Source organism: Triticum dicoccoides, chromosome 6B (genome assembly GCF_002162155.2).
Source record: "Triticum dicoccoides isolate Atlit2015 ecotype Zavitan chromosome 6B, WEW_v2.0, whole genome shotgun sequence".
NCBI classification, from domain to species: domain Eukaryota; kingdom Viridiplantae; phylum Streptophyta; class Magnoliopsida; order Poales; family Poaceae; genus Triticum; species Triticum dicoccoides.
The window spans coordinates 648,221,844-648,243,521 of record NC_041391.1 but is presented as its reverse complement, the minus strand read 5'-3'; the positions used below and the strand labels follow the sequence as shown (position 1 = coordinate 648,243,521).

Here is a 21,678-nt window from a genome sequence, read left to right as displayed (position 1 = left end):
CGACCAAAACTCTCGAGGACACCCAAACCCTAGAGAAAAAACGATGTTGGTCTCTACCCCCTCCCGTTGCGCCCCTACCCGACAAACTCTCTTGAGGACACCCAAATTTACCAAGTTAAAAGAGTGTTGTCATGGAGGCCACCCCAAACCCTTGAAGCGTTGTGTCGAGGCCACCCCAAACCCTAGAGAAGCAGCGTCGAGGCCACTAATTAACATGATTCCTTATTGTGATTAGCTAGCTAGTTCTACGTTTGCCACTAATATATATCCATCTGTACCATGCATGTTTGAATAATAATTGACATGTTGCAAATATTTGCAGAAACTATGGAGCACTACCGAGACGAAGCAACAGAAGAGATGTTGGGGGAGATAATCGCAGAAGGAACTGATGTCGTTGCATCATTTTTCATCGACGTCGTTCGTCAGGAAGGACTGGGTGAAGAAGAGGGCTATGTTCATGATGGCTTCGGCCCATTAATGCCGGTACAAGAAGAGGGATATATTCATGATGGCTCCGGTGACACAATGGAGGTACAAGAAGGAGACCGTGCTGACTACTCCGGTGACCGAACCGAGTCCGGCCAGGTATATATATATTAGTTAAGCCCGTGCTGACTAGTTAATTGATGCATCCATTGTTTTGGTATATGTACACATATTAAATACTCTCGTGTTTCTTCCTTTTAATTTCTAGCCCTCCGGATCGAGCACAACTTCGATAAGGAGACGAGGCCCAAAGAAAAAGTTAAGCTTGGATGAAAGGTTTGAGATCAGAGAAATCGCACCCGACGGCGAACTGATTGAACCCATCCGGACAAAGAACGCATTTTCTTTTCAGTGCGGGGTTCTTGTTAGGGACAAGATCCCGATCAGCATCCAACAATGGTATAAGCCTAAGGACGACCCTGAGGTGTCTTATGTCAATGATATGCAGAAAGAAGATCTTTGGACTCAGCTGAAGGCAAATTTCACCCTACCGCCAGAGGAGGATCCGGAGAAGCCAGTTAAAGAGCAATTAATCAAGTCGTGTGCTCTTAAGAAGATGGCAACCCTTTTCAGGAGGTGGAGGAAAGAGCTGAACAAGTTTGTCGACAAAAAAAAAGACACCAGAATTCATCGGCAAATATGAGAAGATCAAAGATCATTGGCCCGCATTTGTGGCCCACAAGACATCGGAAAAGAGTAAGAAGATGTCGGCGACAAACAAGCAAAATGCTGCAAAGAAGAAGATTCACCATCGCACGGGGTCAGGTGGCTACCTGCAAGTCTGGCCTAAGTGGTCCAAGGCTGAGAATGATCTGCTTGAAAAAGGGATCGAACCAGAGACAATGAGATGGCCAGACCGTTGCCGGACTTGGTTCTTCGGGGCTAGCGGAACCTTGGACCCTGTATCAGGGAGGTGCTGTTGGACGGACGAGTAACTAGAAATACCAGTCAAGAACCTTCGACACTATATCAATGCAGCGCAGAGAGGGACGTCCGTACCAGATAGGGAGAAGGACGAGCTCACAATGGCCCTCGGGAATCCTGAGCACCCTGGACGGACACGAGGCACGCCAGGCTCCATTCCGTGGAACGTTGGTTTTCCGGACGTAGGGGGTTACAAAACCCACGAGAAGAGGAAGAAACTAGAGCAGGGCCAACTGCAGGCGCTGCACGAAAGTGTAATGGGGCTAGAGGAACGAGAAGCAGCAGATCGCAGCAAATGACCTGCCGAAGCTTCCCCTGAGGCTACCCCGCCATCTCAGCGGAGAAGCAGCGTGGCTTCCACCGAGCTGCTTCAGCCGGAGCATGTCTTGACGGCTCCTGCCAGCTATCCCATGGATGCTATCACGGAGTCTCAACATTGCCACATTATGGCGCGATGGATGAATTTGAAGGTCAAGGCGGCTGTTGGCTCTGTTTATCCTACTGCATCCGGAGCAACTTATTACTACCGGCCGATTCTAGAAGGATATGCTAAGGTGATGGTGGATGAAATAACGGAGGGATTTGAGGACCTCCTGCTTGACCACCCTACCGGTGAAGGGGAGACTAGGCTGGGTTCTGCTCTGAAGACTCCATGCCTATGGCGGAAGAAGCTCATCAACCTTCCGAACTGGACGCCTCCGCCTCCTCCTCCTCCTCCGGCGAGTCAGGGCACTCCGCCTCCTCCACCGCCTCCTCCACCGGCGAGTGACGATCAGGGCACGCGTGGCGGCACTCCGCCTCCTTCTCCGGCGCGTGGCGGCACTCCGCCTCCTTCTCTGCCAGCGCCGGCGCTCCCGAGCAGCCAGCAGCCTCCTCCTTCTCCGCCTCGCCAGCAAGGGCTGAAGAGACCCGCCGCCGCCCTGGCTGCTCCGGCGCGTCGTACTCCTTCTCCTCCGCCTCGTAAGCAAGCACGAAAGAAGACAGACGCCGCAGCCGCTCCGTCTGCTCCGGCGTCTAGCAGCACAACTAGAGGTGAGAGGCAATACATATACGGTCCACCTCTCAAGCCTCTAGAGAAGTTACCGTACGAGAGGACCGAGGAGGAAAACGATACGATCGTGCGGACCCACGTGAAGGAGTTCTTTGAAGGGGTGAAAGCAAAGAGACATCCACCTCCGGAGGAGAAGGTAGATCCGGTGAAAGCAAAGCGCACTCTTGATGCCCTGAGGAAACCGGCAAAGTCTCCGCCGAGAACCAACTATGAGCGCATTACTGAACAGACATATCTCCAAGCGGAGCGGTCGGGAAGTACTGTCAGACATCTAAGGTCAAGAGAACAAGCAGCTGCGAAAAAATTGACCAGCTTGGCGAACAAGCAAACCAATCGTGCCCCCGCTCAATGTGTCTAGCGGCAACATCGTCGCTAATGCTCCGGGGACGGTGGCCGGTTATGGCAATCTTGAAGATTACCTGCCTGATGATCAACTTCCTGATTTCTTGGAGGTGGACGAACATAGATACGAGTACGGGAAGCCTCTCGTCAAAGATGAAAAATCTCTGACAACAATGATGCGAAGATTCCATAATTGGTACATGAAAACCTGCAGAGAGTCTGAGGGGACGAATAGTTTGTATCTGAACATTAAAGAGGAGCACAACCTCGTTTCAAGTGATCTGGTGTGTGTTCCATTTGATGAGTTCTTCGTGTTCTTCAATCAAAAGGCCCTCGATAAATTAATGGTCTTTTGCTACTGCCTGTAAGTACTATTTCTGTCATTAAGTCTCTATATATAGCTCGGCTCTTTCATTGCATGTATTTATAATTAATTATCCTCAATATATTATGCAGATTGAAGATCGTCGAGTGCAAAAAACAAGAAATTTATGATATTGGGTTCATTAACACAAATATCATAGATGAATTTCTGGTTAAAAAGCACGTCAAAGAGGCCGAGGACAACTTGCTACGATCGTTGATCAAAAATCAAAACAAAGATACCATACTCTTTCCTTACAACGGCAAGTGAGTGTTACTGTCGTGTGCATATTCGGTTACCCTTATTACTCGAGCGAGGTTATAGTAATGTAATTGATGAGTTATGCATGCGTGCGCAGGTACCACTATGTTCTTCTGGAGATTAAGCTTGAGCGGGCACTAGTAACCGTCTTAGACTCGAGACGGAAAGATCCCGAAACCTATGCAGACATGACTGAATTGCTTAACAAGTAAGTTCGATCGATCATTATCGCACCATATCGGCAACTTTTTGTTCATTTCCTGATATCTCAAGTAATAATAATTATTTTCTTTGTCTTGCAGGGTTTGGAAACAGTTCACCGCAGAAGATCTGGGACTGATGAAGGAGCTGCGATATACATACCCGAAAGTAAGTACTACTGGCTAGCTAGTTGCGCGCATCTCCCATTGATTCTATAGCTATACTTTCATCAGTGTCATTTATAATGCTTCATTATCAATTTGATTGACCTCTATTTCTCGTAAAGTGCTTGTGGCAGGAATAAGGGAATGATTTCTGTGGATACTACGTGTGCGAGTTCATCCACAACGCGACTTTGAAAAACAAGCGGGGCTACTCTAAAAGACAATATGAAGTGCATAGGCAATAATATTCACAATTTCATTTTATTACACCATCATTTTTGTTGAGTTTCATTCATATATATGTATTAATTAACCCCCTTCTTCAAATTAGACGTGGCAGATGCGAAATGAACTCCTAGAACCAGATCGCATGAAAGCAATTCAAGAGGAGTTGGCGGGATTCTTTCTTGACCACGTCATCAATAAAGCCGGAGAATACCATGTGGAAATTGATTTCAATTGCTAGGGGATTGTAATTAAGAGATCTTATACATATTGTACATGTATGTAGCCAATAGCATCGGATACATGATACGAAAACTTGTTATTCGACCAATCTCTCGGAGAAGGAGAGGTCGATCGATCACTTCTCTCGGTATGCATGACGAACTTCTGTACTCAATGGTTCTCTCGATCACTTATGTATATAGTACGTAGCGTCGACCAAGAACGGACATAAGAGAGGACACTTCTCTCTATTAATTAGCTAGCTAACACAATATATGAAACACCTAAATTAACCCCCCAAAACCCCCAACCCCCCCTCCTTTCAAAAAAAACTCCAGCCACTGGAATGCTGACGCGTGGATGCCTTTTGGTCCCGGTTGGTGCCACCAACCGGGACCAAAGGCCCCCTGACCGGGCTCGGCGCACAGGGCCACGTGGAGGCACATTGGTCCCGGTTCGTGTTTGAACCGGGACTAATGGGTGGAGGTATTAGTAACGACCCATTAGTCCCGGTTCATGAACCGGGACTAAAGGCCCTTACGAACCGGGACTATTAGGTGTTTTTCTACTAGTGCTCGCCTGTGGAGCAAGTACCAAGTCAGGATCCACCTCCAGAACCGCATCAACAAGTCAGGCCGGGGCGGGAGCATGTTCGAGAACCTCGTCGGGAGTTTGGAGCGGCTCGAGATCAGGAATCCTATGTCAAGCCACCCAAGCATCACTTTCCTCGATTTGCTGGTGAGAATCCGAGGTTGTTGTTGGATCAGGCACTGACCTATTTCAACATGTATCGCGTGCCTGAACATCACTGGGTCTCGCTAGCAACATTATATCTGGAAGGACATGTGGCATTGTGGTGGCAGGTGTTCAAATAGCATCGTCGTTTGTGGCCCTGGGATGATTTTGCAACGGAGATTGCACTGGAGTTTGGCCAAGGGGAGTATGAATCACACATGACCAGAATTTTGCAACTCAAACTGCTGGGTACAGTTATTGAATACAAGACTGAGTTTGAGTCCACAATGTATAACTTGATCGCATTGGACCCTTCCTTGAACTTGAAATTCTTCATTTCTTAGTTCGTGTTGGGTCTCAAGGATGACATTCGAGCAGCAGTGCGCTTGCATTCTCCCACCAGTGTAACTCGTGTTGTCTGTTTGGCAAAAATCCAGGAAGAGCTCGATCTGCAACATCCTCGACAGCGGTTCCAGAGACATACACCAATACAGACCGTGCCTGTTGTAATCCAACATGTTCAGCAAGCAGGAAAGAAAGCAACGGATGATTTTGGTCATGAGAGGCAGCTACGAGATTTCAGAAAAGCTAATGGTTTATGCTTCAGGTGTGGAGATAAGTACATCAAGGAACATCAATGTAAGAAGCCTATGCAGCTACTTACTATACAAGTTGGTGAGCATGGTGAAATTTTAACTGAAGATGCAGTGCAAGCTTTGGAATTACTAACTGAACCCACCACATCGGAGTGCTGTCAGATTTCAGCCCATGCTGTTTCAGGAGCCGACAATACAGAAACCATCCGCATAAGAGCATTGGTGGGCAACCAAGTCATGTTAGCACTCGTGGACTCGGGCAGTAGTCATAGTTTCGTGGATGAAAATTTTGCCAAGCGTGCTTCATTGGATTTGGTCGCTATTCCAGAAGTGAAAGTTACAGTTGCAAATAGTCAAACTATGGAATCCAAGTTTCAAACCCCTAACCTAACTTGGTGGGCACAGGGTCACACTTTTGTGACACCAATGAGAGTGCTACAACCGGGGGCCTATGATGTGGTGCTGGGAATGGACTAGCTTAAGTGGCACAGTCCAATGATTTGCGATTGGGAGGGCAAATCATTAGAGTTTGCCCATGGTAATACTATCATTTCCTTGCAAGGTGTGCAACCTGTTTCTACTATGCAATTGCAAGCTATGTCAGTAGAACAATTGGACAAAGCTCTGCTTGGCAATGATATTTGGGCTATGGCCGTGGTTGATCCTTCTTCATGTGATGTTGTTCGCACGCCTGGCTCCTATCCAGAAGATCTGAGTGCAGTTTTAACAGACTTTCGGGATGTGTTTGAAACTCCAAGTGGACTGCCTCCACATAGATTATATGATCATGCAATCATGTTGGAAGTGGGTCATAACCCTCCAAACTCTCGCCCTTACCGATACTCGCCACAACAAAAGGACGAGATTGAATGACAAGTGGCAGAGATGATCCAGGCAGGGATTGTGAAACCTAGTATAAGCCCGTATGCATCGCCAGTACTTCTGGTTAAGAAAAAAGACGATAGCTGGCATTTCTGCATGGATTACCGCAAACTCAACGCCATCACTGTGAAGAACAAATTCCCTCTACCCATGGTCAATGAATTACTTGATGAACTGGGAGGATCAAAAATGTTCTCCAAGCTGGACCTTAGGGCAGGTTAATTATCACCAAATCCGTATGCATGAACCAGATGAGGAGAAGACTGCATTCAAGACACATTCAGGACACTTTCAATTTCGTGTTATGCCATTTGGGGTGACCAATGGACCACCAACATTGCAGTGCTTAATGAATAGCATCTTTGCTCCAGCTAATCGCAAGTATGTCATCACATTTCTAGACAACATTCTAGTTTTCAGCACCACTTGGGAGGAACATGTGGAGCATCTTCGCCTGTTTGTGAAGATTTCCAAATGCTCCTTCGCTCAGACTGAAATCCAATATTTGGGTCATGTGACACAGAGAAGACTATGGCGATGGAACATTGGCCTCAACCTACCAACGCTACTGAATTGCGTGGGTTCCTTGGGTTGACCGGGTACTACCGCAAATTTGTCCAAAATTATGCTAGTATGGCCAAGCCTTTGACTCAATTGCTGACCAAGAAAGGTTTTGTTTGGACAGAGCAAGCAACTGTAGCTTTTCAGACATTGAAAACAGCTATGACTAGTACCCCTATATTGACTCTACCGGATTTCAGTCAACCTTTTACGGTCGAGATTGATGCTTCTGCCATAGGAATTGGAGACATATTCTTACAGAATAACCATCCTATTGCTTATCTGAGCAGGGCTTTGGGTGTGGCCAATCAAAAGTTGTCTGTCTATGAGAAAGAATTCTTGGCTGTCATTATGGCCATTGATAAGTGGCGCCCTTACTTTCAGAGGGGTCCCTTCACTATCATTACAGACCACTGAAGCCTATGTCATTTACAGGATCAACAACTGATTACCGATCTTCAGCGCAAGGCCATGGCTAAGATGGTGGGCCTTCAATTTCAGTTTAAATACCGCAAAGGCTCGGAGAACAATGTCGCAGATGCATTATCTCGTGTGGGTCATTTGTACACAATCACATCAGTCTCGACTTGCCAACCAATGTGGATGCAGGAGATTATGAATTCCTATCAAACTGATCAATCAGCTCTGGACCGATTAGCTCGTCTGGCAGTTCATAGTCCGGGTGAACACGGTTATTCACTCGATCAAGGACTGATTAAATATCAAGGACGTGCGTGGATTGGTAGTAATTCTGCGCTGCAAACAAAACTAATCAGTGCTCTGCATTCAAGTGCTGTCGGGGGTCATTTAGGTGTCAGGGCCACTTATTACCGTGTGTCCAAATTATTCCGATGGTCTGGCATGAAACAACAAGTTTATGACTGGTGAAGCAGTGGCAAGTTTGTCAGCAAGCAAAACATGAGCGCACACATCCAGGTGGGTTGTTGCAGCCTTTGCCAGTGCCTACGCACCCTTGGAAGGACATTACCATGGATTTCATAGATGGGCTTCCGAAATTAGAAGGATTAGAGGTAATCCTAGTGGTGGTCGATCGACTCACTAAATACGCTCACTTCTTTCCTCTGAAACACCCCTATAAAGCTCAGTCCGTAGCCACAGTTTTCATTGATAATGTAGTTCGCCTTCATGGAGTTCCGGCATCGATTGTTTCCGACCGAGATAAGGTGTTTACCAGTTTTTTTTGGAGGAAGCTCTTCAAGGAGATAGGCACCAAGTTATGCTACTCTACTGCCTATCATCCTCAAACGGACGGGCAATCAGAGCGTGTTAACCAGTGTTTAGAATAGTATCTACGTTGTGCCGTTCATGACAGCCCGACAAGGTGGAAACGCTGGTTACCAATGGCAGAGTTTTGCTGGCAGAGCTAGCAGCAAATACCTTCTTCCCTGGTGGAAACGCTGATTGACACTGGAGAATTACCTTCTTCCCTGGCAGAGCTAGCAGCAAATCGTGAAGATTTTTTGGCTCTGTTACGTGACCATCTCCTGCGTGCTCAGCAGAGAATCAAGTCACGGGCTGATAAGCATCGTATGGATAGGGAATTTGCTGTTGGTGAGGAAGTTCTGCTCAAGCTCCAGCCATATGCACAATCTTCGCTGGTCAACCGCCCCTGCCACTAGCTTGCATTAAAGTTCTTTGGTCCATTTCGTGTCACTGAAAGAATTGGTGCTGCTGCTTATCGTTTGGATCTTCCGGGTGCCAGTCTTATACATCCTGTTTTTCATGTTTCCCAATTGAAGCCATTTACTGCAAACTACTCTCCAGTGTTTGCAGACTTGCCTGAGCCTCCAGATTTGTCTGTTGCTACATTGCAGCCCTAAGCAATTCTTGAACGACGGATGGTAAAGAAAGGTAACTCAGCAATTCCTCAAATCAAAGTTCATTGGCACGGCATTGCTGCAGATCATGCAAGCTGGGAAGATTATTATGTTCTTCGAGCTCGTTTTCCGGAGGCTTCAATCTGGGAGGAGCCTGCATCTCAAGGGGGGGGAAAGTGTCACGTCCCCACCACTGTTGGTGTCGACGGACGACAGACAGGTGGACCCAGGGTCCACCGGTCAGGTTAGCACCGTGCAAGTGTGACTTGAGTGGGCCTGGTTAGGTGCGTGTGGCGTGTGTGTGTGTGGACTACTTAGTCCCAGCTTGTATTCAGATTTGGTCATGAAAAGAGAAATAGAAAGAAAAGCCTGAATCTCTCTCTCTCTCTCGTTCTCTGAACTCTCTCTCGTTCCTCTGTTCCCCATCCTCTTCTCCTATCAATCTACCAGAAAAACTGTGAGATCTCTTCCAAGGGCCCCACACGGTGGTCGAAAACATGCCGAGACCGCCGTCTCTACATCCATACGTGGAGTGGAGGTCGCCCTCGCCAGGACACCACCAACCCGAGGAGGAAGAGGTGCCGTTCGTCCGCCTGGCTGGCATCGCTTCCCCCTGGACTTCGGGCTGCTCGATGTTGTGCTGCTCCCCGTGATTTGCGTCCTCTGCATGCAACTTGCCTCTCTCCGATCTGGTGAGGCTGTGCTGCTCCCCTTCCCCTGTTTCCATCTCTCCCTCCCTCACTTGTGTATGAAGTGGCGGCCATTGTGTTAAATAAATTGTAACAGTGGTAGTCTAGTAGAAATTTTGATCAAATTGGATCTTTCATATGCTTATAGAACTTTCCTATGAACATTCAACGGGATTTTAGCATGGCTGTTGTTGGCACTTTGTATTAATACTATGTAATTAGTGTATGTATGAACTATATGTCAAAACGACAGTGATTTCTAGCACCTAATGTGAAAAGGAGCACTTCCCTGAATGGTGGGAATTTTGGCACCTTGTTAGCTAATACTAGCAGTTAGTCATCTGGCACTTTCATGTATGATCTGGAGCTTTGTTAGTTGTTACTAAAACTTGCACTTTATAATTGATATTAGCTGAACCCGCCTAACTGTCTCCTGTCTCTTCTTGTGCCTTCTGATCCGGTGAAGGATACACCATCGCCAGCCATGTAACTGTCATCGTTAGATGGTTAGTGCCCATGCTCTCCCCGCATATAGCCTCAATGAATTGATGTGTATTACAGTATTGCCGTTAATGGGTTGCTGATGTGTTTGGTTTGTTGGGGATCCTGTCTATGTTAGTAGCTCGGTGCAGAATTAAATGCTTCACATTTAAAGATTCTAGATATATCTTAATTTCTGTTTTTTATTGTTTTACAGAAATATTTGCCGATATGGAAATTGCAGGAACCTTGTGCAACTGATATACTTTCCCGTCATGAAAAATCCTTCTCTCAGTTCATCCAGTGTCAACTATTTAGATCATATATGGATGTTGCAGGTAAGAACCTTGTTGTAAGTAATCATCAATGCTAATTTATTCTTCAAGTTTTATGATGAGCGAACATGTATTTGCTAATCACTTACAAACATTTGTTCTATTATAGAATAGCCTTGTTTTTGTAACATGTACTTGTTTGATTTGGAATTCCTAGGGTCTGCTAGGTGATATATTAAAATGACCTTTTTGATTGTAGTTTCATGCGAGCCTTGTAAAGTTCACTTCATCTACGGATTTACAGTTCGTGAATCCAAGGGATCCACTGTAGTGTATAAAGCATCAGATCCTGAATTGATATGTCAGGTAACTTCCAAAAGGTTTAGTTGCTTCTGTATCATTTGTACAGCCGAGTAAACATCATTGCATCTACGGATTTACAGTTATCCAAGTGCTGGATCTTTCTTGAGAGATATCACTGTAAAAACCAAGTACTCATTGATTATTTTGGATCTCTTTCTGCCTTTTCAAGGCATAAAAAAGAAAAGGCAATGGTCATGCAACTGTGGTGGCATGGACAGTCTTTAATTTATATACGTGGTAAAAAACATTATGTGAACCTCTTTTTTTCTGGACTGTAGAACATAATAGGAATAACTTCCGAGACCAGATTTGTTTTCCTACAGTTTTCAGTCAACTTTGGGGGCTTATCTCAACCCTAGTAATCTGAATATATGTATATGTCTTTTCACTGATATCTTTTTCCTCTTTGTAATTGATCAACAGGTAGATGCCCATGAGTCTGGCAACAGTTTCTGAGAAGGGGACTATGATTTGAGTATATGTTGTGGCACACACAACTAAGGTGAACATTATTGATCTTTGTTCTACAACCATGATAACAACTCTGCCATTTTGACGGATCTCGTTTTACATTGTTACATCAACAGTCACATAGGTTTCAGTGGGGAGCATATCCATCAACAATTTACTCGCTCTCATTTGGGCCAAGCATCGCTCAACCTGATGTTTTTGCTGCCACAAGTTCATCAGGCTCTTTGCACATGTTTTTCCTTGACGCAGCAAGAAACGGAAGGTTGCATTTCCTTCTCAGTTCTAATTCATGAACCACTTGTGTGGACATATTTTTTATGTGCTTCACTTTTCACGAGCCAAACAAATAAATTACTCGGTTCAGTAATGCACATGCCAATTGACTTATTTTTTTCAGGTTGGCAACCCCTAGTACAAGGCTAGTGATCTACTCACCTTGTGCAACCACTTTCTTCACTCATCTTGAAGACCATACAAGTTCAGTTTTCAATTTATATTGTATTCACCTAGAAAGGCTACAAAGTAAAGATGCTAACTTAGGATGATCTTTTCATCTGTACCCAGTGTGTTGCACATATCTTATTTGTGGAAATGATCTATTACTAGGTTTGTACTCCCTCCGTCCCATAATATAGGACGTTTTTTGACACTAGTGTAGTGACAAAATATGTCTTACATTATGGGACGGAGGGAGTAACATACAAATGTGAAGCATATATGTTGAATGTTTGATATGAATGGATTTCAATGCTATGTTGAGATGCCAGCTCATGTCTGCTGTAATGTAAAAGAAATAAATAGTATCCCCATGTAGTTTTTTTTTTGGGAATACATTCACGGAAAGACTAACGCCCCACGTGTGGGCGTCTGGCAACTCGCCCACACGCATGAATTCTCGTTCAACCAATTTTGTACGAATCTTGGCGTGTTCTAGCAGTTTTTGTGTGCCATGTAGGACTGGGCTGGTGTGTGGGCATTCATCCGGTCGCCCACACGTCCTTTTTCGCCACACGGGGGCTGGTGTGTGGGTGTTTAGCAATTGGCCCACACACCAGTTTTCACGCACGCAGAGGGGCTGGTGTGTGGGCGTTTATCACTTCGCCCACACACCCATCTCCTCGCCCACACGCAAAGTTGTCAGTTGCCATGTGTTTCTGCAGGGTGCATGGGAACTGCCCTAGCTTTGCTTGTAAGCAGATGGCAACTCTCTTTTACCCGAGTTGCCATGTGTTTTTGCATGGTACATCGCAACTGCCCTAGCGTGCATGTAAGCAGATGGCAATTCTTTCTTTTACATGGCAACTGCCCTAGCGTGCTTGTGAGCACATGGCAACTCTCTCTTTTACCCGAACATGTTTTTTTGCCATGCCTTTTTTGTAGTGCTACATAGCAACTGCCAAGTGTTAGTAGGTGGCAACTCCCAAAGTTTTGAAATCATGGCAACTGCGGTAGACCAGACCATATATGGCAACTGCCTAGTGTTAATAGGTGGCAACTCCTAAAGTTTTAAAATCATGGCAACTGCAGTAGACCAGACCAACCATGGCAACTGCAGTTGAGCAACCATGGCAACTGTAGTTGAGCAACCATGGCAACTCTAGTTGTCCAACATGGCAACTATAGTTCAGCGACATGGCAACTGCAGTTAAACGGACATTGAAGAGGGTCCGGACCATGGCAACTGCGGGGACGTGTGGTGACTGTCACGCGGGACGTGTGGCACCGTGAGGTAGGTGGCTGAGAGAGGTCGTGTGGGCGTTATTCATTTTGCCACCACGTAAGCGTGTGAGAGGGACCGCGAGAAAAAAAAGATGCGTGTGGGCGCTAGTTGTTTTGCCCACATGTAGGCGTGTGGACTGGTCCTCTTAGACACCACACAAAATGTGTGGCCAGGTCCCTTAACACCCACACGTGTGGGCGTTATTAGCGTCCTACATTTAAGGGCAGATGGACTGCCAGGAGCTGTAAGAATCACCGACAAATTATCTGCCAGGAATGCTCAGATCTGTCGGGAAAGATAGCCTGTTGGAGAAGCAGCATCTGCCAGGAAAAGAACTATATGCCGGGAATGAAATGCAGATAGAGGGCACATTAACTGTCGGAAATTCTAGTATCTGTCGGGAAATACATTTCCCGACAGGACTTTCCAGGGTGGTTTGCATCTGCCGGGGAAAGTCTTTCTTGGCAGAGTACTTGCCCCATAAAGGACCTTTTATCGGCAGTTTTTCTGCCCTTAACTAAGTTGTCATGGTGTAGTAGCTTAGGGTTAAGGGTTTAGGGTTTAGGGCGCGGGTTTGCGGGGCAGATGCGAGTCGAAACCCTATCCCCCCGTCGCCGCGTTTCCTCCCAATTCCCCACCGTTCCGCTCGATTTCTTGCCGCCGGCAAGATGTGAAAGCCATGGACGGCTCTGGGAATGAGGCGGAGCGCCGCCGCGCCAGATCTAACGCCGCACGCAAGCGGGAGGCACGTCGGTTGTTGAACCGCGGTAGTCGGCCGCCGCCGGCGTTCGACCACCGCGAGCTTGACGACTTTGACCGCGAGCTCGCTCGCTCGCCGCCGCCACGTCTCTTCCGGCAACTGGTCCGCGGGGAGCTCATCTGCGAGTGCATCGATCTCACGGCTCATTCCGGTGAAGAGCGAGCCAGAGGAGGAGCTCTTGCCTCGCGCCATGCCCGATGCGCCGCCACGCCGAGGCATCATCGGGCCCGAGGACCACCTCTCCCCGGGGCAGGAGGAGCTCCTCGAGCGTGTCGTCCTCGAGCGGTCGGCGAGGGAGCAGGAGGAGATGGAAGAGCACATCTAGCGCGGGCTCGAGTATGAGCGGCTCTTCCTCCAAACGGGCGTCGCCGCGTCGCAGGCGCACGCGTCCAAGGAGGCTGACCTGCGAGTGATGAAGGCGGAGCAGGCGGAGCTCTACATCGACCTCGACTCCTCCGACTCCTCCGACTCCGAGTGATGAAGGCACGCGTCCAAGGAGTGCATCGCCGTTGGACAGCTACCGCACGAGCTCCAGTGAGCTCAATTTTGTGTAGTGGTACGGTAGCGTAGGCCCGGTCTAGCTCCGGCGAACTTATATGTAATATATGCATGTTGTCTATGAACTTATGTGTAGAAGAACTAACTATGTGAAGAACTATCTACGCGAGCGAGCTCCGGCGAGCTTTTGCTTAAATTTCTTGCGCGAAACAAGTTTTTTAAAATTTTACAGGTTTGAAAACAATTTCTGTTTTGTTGCCGCGCTTTTGAGCCTGTATAAGCGTCCCCGTGCAAACTGCAAACACAGTTTACAGTTTGACAAAATGCAGAGTCTGCTAGAGATGCTCTAACAAGTGCGATAGTAGCTAATGCTAGTCGTGAACCTGTTACATCGATGAAGGTTGCCAGCGCAAGTAGCACATTGCCGTATGATTCCGAGTTAGTAGTGGGGATCGAGGGTGATAAGGTACTTTGTTGATTTATGTGGCCCCCATTTTTGTACATGAAGTGTATCCACCATTACTTAACATGTGTTATGCTGTTTTTGTGTGGTAGGTGCCAAAAGTTGGAATGTGCTTTCAATCAGAAGAAGCATACACATTCTATAATTCATATGCTAAGGGCATCTTCAATGGCAACACGCAAAAGATCTCCAGCATCCGTCTGTGGATAGGGAGGACCAGTCTGCGGACACGGATGCGGGTGGCAGCCATCCAACACTAGACGCATATATTTCAAACTGCATTCTAATAAAGCAGACGAAATTCATGCAAACCGGTCGATATTCATCAAAATTTGAATATAAAATAGCACAAACCATCCACACATAGCATGCAAATTAAGTCTAGGACAACAAGGTCTTAAATTCGACTAGGTCCCGCATGTCCAACAAGTTTTTTATGAACGGATCATGTCCTCCCACACATACTTCCCCTTCAGCTTCATCCAACAGTGTGTGCGCGTATATGGCCGTCCCTCTGACCTGTGATACACCATGGCGGCGTGTGCGGGGTACATATAATATGTAGACCAACATTGAGTCAATGAATCAACCAACAAGTTGAGCAAGAGGAAGTAAAACTTACTATGTCGTCCTCTGTCGCGTGCAATGGCTACCTTTCCTCGAGCTGACGAACCACGCTACAAAACTTGATGACACTGACCCGAATAGCGTGTCAGCTACACAACAACGACCTCACGTGGCATAGTTGAATGATGTACATGTCGTAGGGCGCAATGTGCTTTAATTTCGTGCGTGAAATTTTTCATGCACTTGCTCCCAGAAGGGCTCCCGTCTACTCCTGCCTATGAATCCGTGGATATGGCAACCACGCGTCGCACAACAACTCATCCTCCATGGTCAAGTAGCTCACCATCCTATGCTAAAAAATGACATAGAATTTGAAAATAAGCTCAATGGCATTTGACCGAACACCTATCGGGGGTGGTGTCTGCCATAGAGGTCGTCCATGAGGGGCGGAGTGTACCTGGCTACAAACAGCTCCAAGGTTGAAAGTTGTGTCGGAACGGCAAGCGGGCACGTCGGTTTTGGTTGCGGACGTTCGATAATGGCTCTGTGGTGGCCGGAGACGAACAACAGTGGCGGCGGAGGTGGAGTGTGGAAATGCAAAGTAAGGGGGAGAAGGGGGAGTGGAAGAAAATGGGACCGGGAGGATCGATTGGGTGGGCCCAGGGTGTCAGAGTCCTAAGTTTCGGGTGTCCGGAATCCCGCAAACCTCCCACACTTTTGTCTCCAATTTGCGGGAGAAGTCGCGTCCGGACCACTCCCCGGACCGATACAAGTCGGCGTTTGATGGCTTCCGCGGTCTGGACGGTTGCGGGGGGGTGGGGGGTTAGGGTCCGCCTTGTAGATGCCCTAAAGGCAAAGGATTCAGTACCAGAAAGTGTCACAAAAAAGTAAGAGCAGATCGGACTTTATCTTCAAAATATGTTGTTTTGTAGCAAGGAAGGTGTGAAGTCTAAACGTCCAACTCATGAGATGTTAAAGAACAAGCTACAACAAGGGTAAAATGCACAGACATTGTTCAATTCAACATCAATAGGGAAGGCATGTGGAACATTAAGAAAGTCGAGCTTAGTCAGAATCATCATCTTGTAACTCCTGATAACTCGCATATGCTTAGGTCGTAGTGTAAATTATTGGACGCTGATCGTCACATAATTAAGCAAATGCACGCATCTGGAATAAGGCCATTTGAGATATACAATTTCTATGAGCAATGGTATGGAGATGCTGAAAATGTACCGTTCTTGGATATGGATAGCAACAATTACATAAAAAGTGAGCGTGAGAAGTACCTAGAATCCAAAGATGCACAAACATTGTTAAAGTGTTTGAAGAAGAAACAAGTCAAAGACCCTTCATTCTTATATGTTGTGCTATTCGACAAAGAAGATGGTAGAATAGCAAATTTCTTCTCCTATCGTGTACGTCTAGAGGCGCCGACAAAAATTGTACTGCGAGTGATCTGCTATTTGTGCCGTACATGTTCGCTCTAGCTAGTCATGGATTCATGCATGGCAAGCTCGTCCTCAAACGTGCTGGTCCTACTAAGTTTTGGATTAGCGCTCTACCAATTGAGCTACATCCTCATTTACTTGTCTTACAATTAACTACTCCCTCCGTTTCTAAATATAGGTCTTTTTAGAAATTTGAACAAGTGACTACATACGGAGCAAAATGAGTGAATTTATACTCTAAAATATGTTTATATACGTCCGTGTGTGGTAGTCCATTTTTTTTTAATTTTTCCGCACGCGTTTTCGGCTTTTTAAATGATTTTTTTCGGGTTTTTTGACGTTTTGTTTTTCCACCGGTCTTCCCTAGCTTTTCGACAGAACTTTTTTCAAAAAAAAACTTTTTTTCGCAAAACAACACATGCTTTTCTTTTTCGCGAGAGTCACGGTTTTGCTTCCGCGAGAGGCACGATTTAACTTTCACGAGAGTCATGACCGCGCCTCTCAGAAACGGAAAAAAACACGTTTTCTATTTTTTTTTCCTTTCGCGAGAGGCACGGTTGTGCTTTCACGAGAGTCACGGCCGTGCCTCTCGGAAATGAAAAAAAACATGTTTTCTGTTTTTTTTCTTTTGCGAGAGGCACGGTTGTGCTTTCGTGAGAGTCATGGCTGTGCCTCCTCGGAAACGAAAAAAAACGTGTTTTCTGTTTTTTTTTCTTTCGCGAGAGTCACGGTTTTGCTTTCGCGAGAGGCACGGTTGTGATTTCGTCGGAGGCACGGGCGTGCCTCTTCGGGAAGGGAAAAAACCCGCGCTCCCGGTTCGGTTTTTTTTCATGAAAAAAAAGTTCGCAAAACCTATCAACATGGGATCTAGTTTTAAAGATCTCGACACGAGGAATCCAACGGCGAAAGCGGTTCGAGATTTGGACGCATGGTTTAAGAGATAAAACATTTTAAATAAACGGATCTACGAAAAAAGGAAAAACTCCCAGGTTGCGACAAGTGACGCACATGCAGCATGCCACTTGCCGCAACTTAGAAAAGTTGGAGTGATCTTTGCAAGGAGTATTCCGTAACTAGTGATTTCGGTAACGCAAGGCCGTGCTGGTTTGCTCGTGCCAGAAAAATAGCATCACCAATTTTGAAAGAGATCCCTCTGTCTGACTGTTTCTGTTGCCACTTGCTCGCGAAGTACTCTCTCTGCAACCGCAATAAAAAGTTCGACCTTCATGGGGCCACAGTCCGGTACTTCTTCGTCCGAATGGGTTATTCTCATCTTCCTACCCACGGTCGCAGATGGTCGAAACACAAAGAGTCATCGGAACTTTTCCTAAATAAAAAAGTCATCGGAATTGGCGTCGGTGACCGGCAGCGATGTTTCTTTTTAAAAAAAAATATGTATGGTGTAGGTGCTAGTCTGCTCGTGGTGCTGCTCTGCTTGTAGGCTGTTTGGTTCGTGTCCTCCATGGTGTGCCTGACAAAATCATGCGCCTGGGACTGGCCTGGGGAAGTGCTGCCATATGCCTGGTCAGGCTAGTGCTGTTTGGTTGGAGACCACGCCTGGTGAGATTATTAAAATATATTATACCACCTCTTGCTTCTCCTGTTTACATTAAACAATGAATCAGCATGCGAGGCTGCAGCCAGGCATCTCCCAGGCGTCCGATTCTGGTTGCCTGGGCCAGGCTAAGGACAGCCAACCAGGCTAATCATACACTGACACTCTCCAGGCCAGGCTAGAGTGAATCGTTGAGGATGCAAACCAAACATGGCACAGGCAGATTCCAGGCTAGTTTGTCCCAGGGCAGCAACCAAACTGCCTCCCGTGAGATATCCTACGGGCAACAACAGACGTACAAACCTAATTTGCTTTAAAAAAATCATGAAACCTTATATGTTATCCAGCAACAATAGAAAGACTATAAAATAATTTGTTTCTCTTGTGCCATTCCAAAACTGAACTACACATATTGGCATGGGTGAAAACGCAAGACTATGTTTAGTAGCAAATTCAAAATAAAAATTGAACTCAAGTCTTTTTTTTTGCGCGGTAAACATCAATTCTTTTGTTCAGTAGACCATCCATTGATGCGCTTAATGCTCTTGATTAATGCATGGTGTGATGGTGCCTAAACGGACACTACATCAACATAACACTCGATAGAAGTCTAGCCAGACAATATAATTTTCTGCATGCCTACGCTCGGATCATTCAGAGCATATCACTTCAGGCTTTCAGTGCCCCCTCCTCAAAAATCAGACTCTCATCCAACCTACTTATCAGCGTCCATTTTTCCCCTAGGTTGGCCCAATCCTTCCATTCCTGCAAGGCTGCAATTGTTGAAATATATTGCCCGTCTTCCTCCATCAGTTCAGACTTTTGGATGAGTTGACTGGAGCATGAACTCAATATGGTATCAGAGCCAAGAGGTCTTGAATTCAAGACCCTGCTAACGCAGTATTAAATAAAACGATTCTGCGACCTACATCGATCCCACCTCTAAGGACTAAAATAGCCTAGACGTGAGGGGGAGTGTTGAAATATATTGCCCGCCTCCCTCCATTAGTTCGTACTTTTGGATGAGTTGGCTGGAGCACGATTTCAATATGGTATCAGAGCCTAGAGGTCTTGAGTTCAAGACCCTGCCAACGCAGTATTAAATAAAACGATTATGCGGCCTACATCGATCCCAAGTCTAAGGACTAAAATAGCCTAGACGTGAGGGGGAGTGTTGAAATATATTGCCCGTCTCCCTCCATCAGTTTGGACTTTTGGATGAGTTCACTGAAGCATGAATTCAATAGCAAGCAGTTTCATAATTCTCATGAACCTTCTTCGAAATGCTAATGTGTACACTTATATAAGATTTGGGTCAAGCAGTAGTGAGATGAAAACCTAGCCCTCGATTGGACCATTTGTTAAATAATAATTAAGCCTCCAATCAGTGATTATTTAAAGAAAAACCAAACGTCGGGTGCATTTTCAACCCTCGTGATTAAAGGATCATCATTTGGCCAAATGAATACTTCTGCCAGCTTTGCATCAGAAACCTAGAAACATCGACACACTTGATCTGGCAATGCACTGTGGCCAGAGACGTCTAGCGATCGGCAAGCTACTGGAAGGGTTGTGCTGCCCTGGACCCATCTTCATGGCTAGCTCAGGATGACTCTGCATCCTACTGAGAAGCGATCCTGGCTGTTGCAGCACCTGAACATGTGAAGGGCACCAAATCCATGTTGTTCCTCATTGCCTGGGAGCTGTGGCTGGAGAGGAACAACAGGATCTTCAGAAAGAAGAGAGAGAGCACGGGCAATATCATCCAGAACATCTACCGATCAATCGAGGCTTGGAGGCTCGCAGGAGCCACCTGCTTGCTGTCTCCCTTCGGGGACCCTCCGTGAAATGTAGCCATATCCCTCTCTAGCCTAGGGTTCTATACCTTCTTTTTCTTTTGCTCCTTATGGCTGCCTCTGCAGCCTTATAATTACCTCTCCCTACCTATGATAATGAGAAAACCAACAGTTGCTGGGCGCTTCAGAAAAAAAAGAATATGAGTTCTATCTTTTTGGGGAAACTCTTAGGTTCACCCGGCGGATAACACACATCGATCGGTCTCCCACGCAGCTGTCCAATCAAAGGAGGTCGTGTGGCGATGTCGCTCTCCTTCTGTCCCACCTCTTTCTCTAGAAACACCCACAAGGAACGAATGCTCCTTATCCTCTCGCGTCGTAGAACCATCTCTATCCTTCCCTCCTCTCTCCTCACCCCCATCTCTCTCTCTCTCTCTCAATTGGATTTTGATGGATTGCAACAGCAATGATGTTTCTAAAACATAATCTTTGATGCTATACGTTCTGTTTTTCTTTGCGAAAATTTTCTGTAGTAAGACCTCTATTGCGAATAACTTCTACGACAACATCTCTGTTGTGAAAAATTTATGCAACAAGACCTATATTGCAGAAAAAATTGTAACAAGAGCTCTGCGGAAAAAAAGAAAATTGGCAACAACAGCTCTGCTACAAGAAAAATCTGCAACAAGAGTTGTGCTGCAAAAAAACCTGCAACAAGACTGGTGTTGCAATGGTGAAGGCCCCGCTCAGCCGCTCGATGCACGAGATTGGACAGTCACCACCGGGCCGATCTTTTAAAAAATCAGTCGACAGACGCGTAGCACACCCCATCTTTTTTAGGCAAACCAAATACTATAGTTTATCTTTTTTAGCTGAAAATACTTTTATCCTTTTTTTGACGGAATACTATAGTTTATCTGATCACAGGAACATACAATGTTATGCAATGTAATACCCCGCAAGAAAAATGTGTTATGCTTTGGCAATGTCGATCCACGAGATTACCAAAGGGCCCACTAATCCTTGGGCCTGGCAGCGGAGATGCTGCGAGAAGCCCGCAGCCACTCACGACGCACGAATCCCGCCCGCATATCTGCATCACTTCTCCCTGTCGCCACCGCCGCCGCCAAACCTGCGCCACGATGGCAAGGCAACTGTCGCTGCGCCGGAGCCTCGCCGTGCCCCCGATGGCTGCGGGATCCGATGGCGACGGATCTCAAGGGATGATGACACGAGCACGGCGTCGGCGACTTTGCCTCCTCGCAGAATCTACTGAGCGCGAGCGATTGGGCGGTCTTGGCGCGTCAGATGAATCATCGGCAAGGGAGACGACGGAAGCGCGTCGTCAGATTCATTCTGACCCGCAGGAATGGAGGGATTGGGCCAACCTGCTTCCTCTGGACCTCGTCGAGGAGATCTCCGGCCGGCTGCTCTCCCTCGACATGGCAGAGTACCTCCGCTTCCGCGCCTTGTGCAGGCCGTGGCGCCACTACTGGAATTCTGTGCTACGTCGAGTGCCACGGACATTCGGCAAAGGGTCGAAAACCGCCGACAAAGCCTTTGCCGAGTGTCACCCTCGGCAAAAGCCACCCGGCGTACACCTCTTCGGCAATGTTTGCCGAGAGCCAGAACGCGGGCACTCGGCAAACACTTTACCGAGAGTCAAACAGTACCACTCGGCAAAATAAAGTAGCTAAAGGATAGCAGACGGTGACGGCGGTTCCTGACACATGGG

At 46.7% G+C, this 21,678-nt stretch overlaps 1 long non-coding RNA gene across 3 annotated transcripts; it reads left to right on the top strand.

Annotated features, from left to right (window-relative positions):
- The first annotated feature begins 9,271 nt into the window (after positions 1 to 9,271).
- Positions 9,272 to 11,840, top strand: LOC119326228. Of its 3 annotated transcripts, XR_005157852.1 has the most exons (7): positions 9,272 to 9,547; positions 10,011 to 10,050; positions 10,242 to 10,362; positions 10,559 to 10,665; positions 11,086 to 11,164; positions 11,250 to 11,395; positions 11,531 to 11,840. It is a non-coding gene; the product is annotated as an uncharacterized LOC119326228 (long non-coding RNA). The 3 variants fall into 3 exon arrangements; XR_005157853.1 differs by lacking the exon at positions 10,011 to 10,050; XR_005157851.1 differs by lacking the exon at positions 9,272 to 9,547 and having other exon boundaries at positions 9,835 to 10,050.
- The last annotated feature ends 9,838 nt before the right edge of the window (positions 11,841 to 21,678 follow it).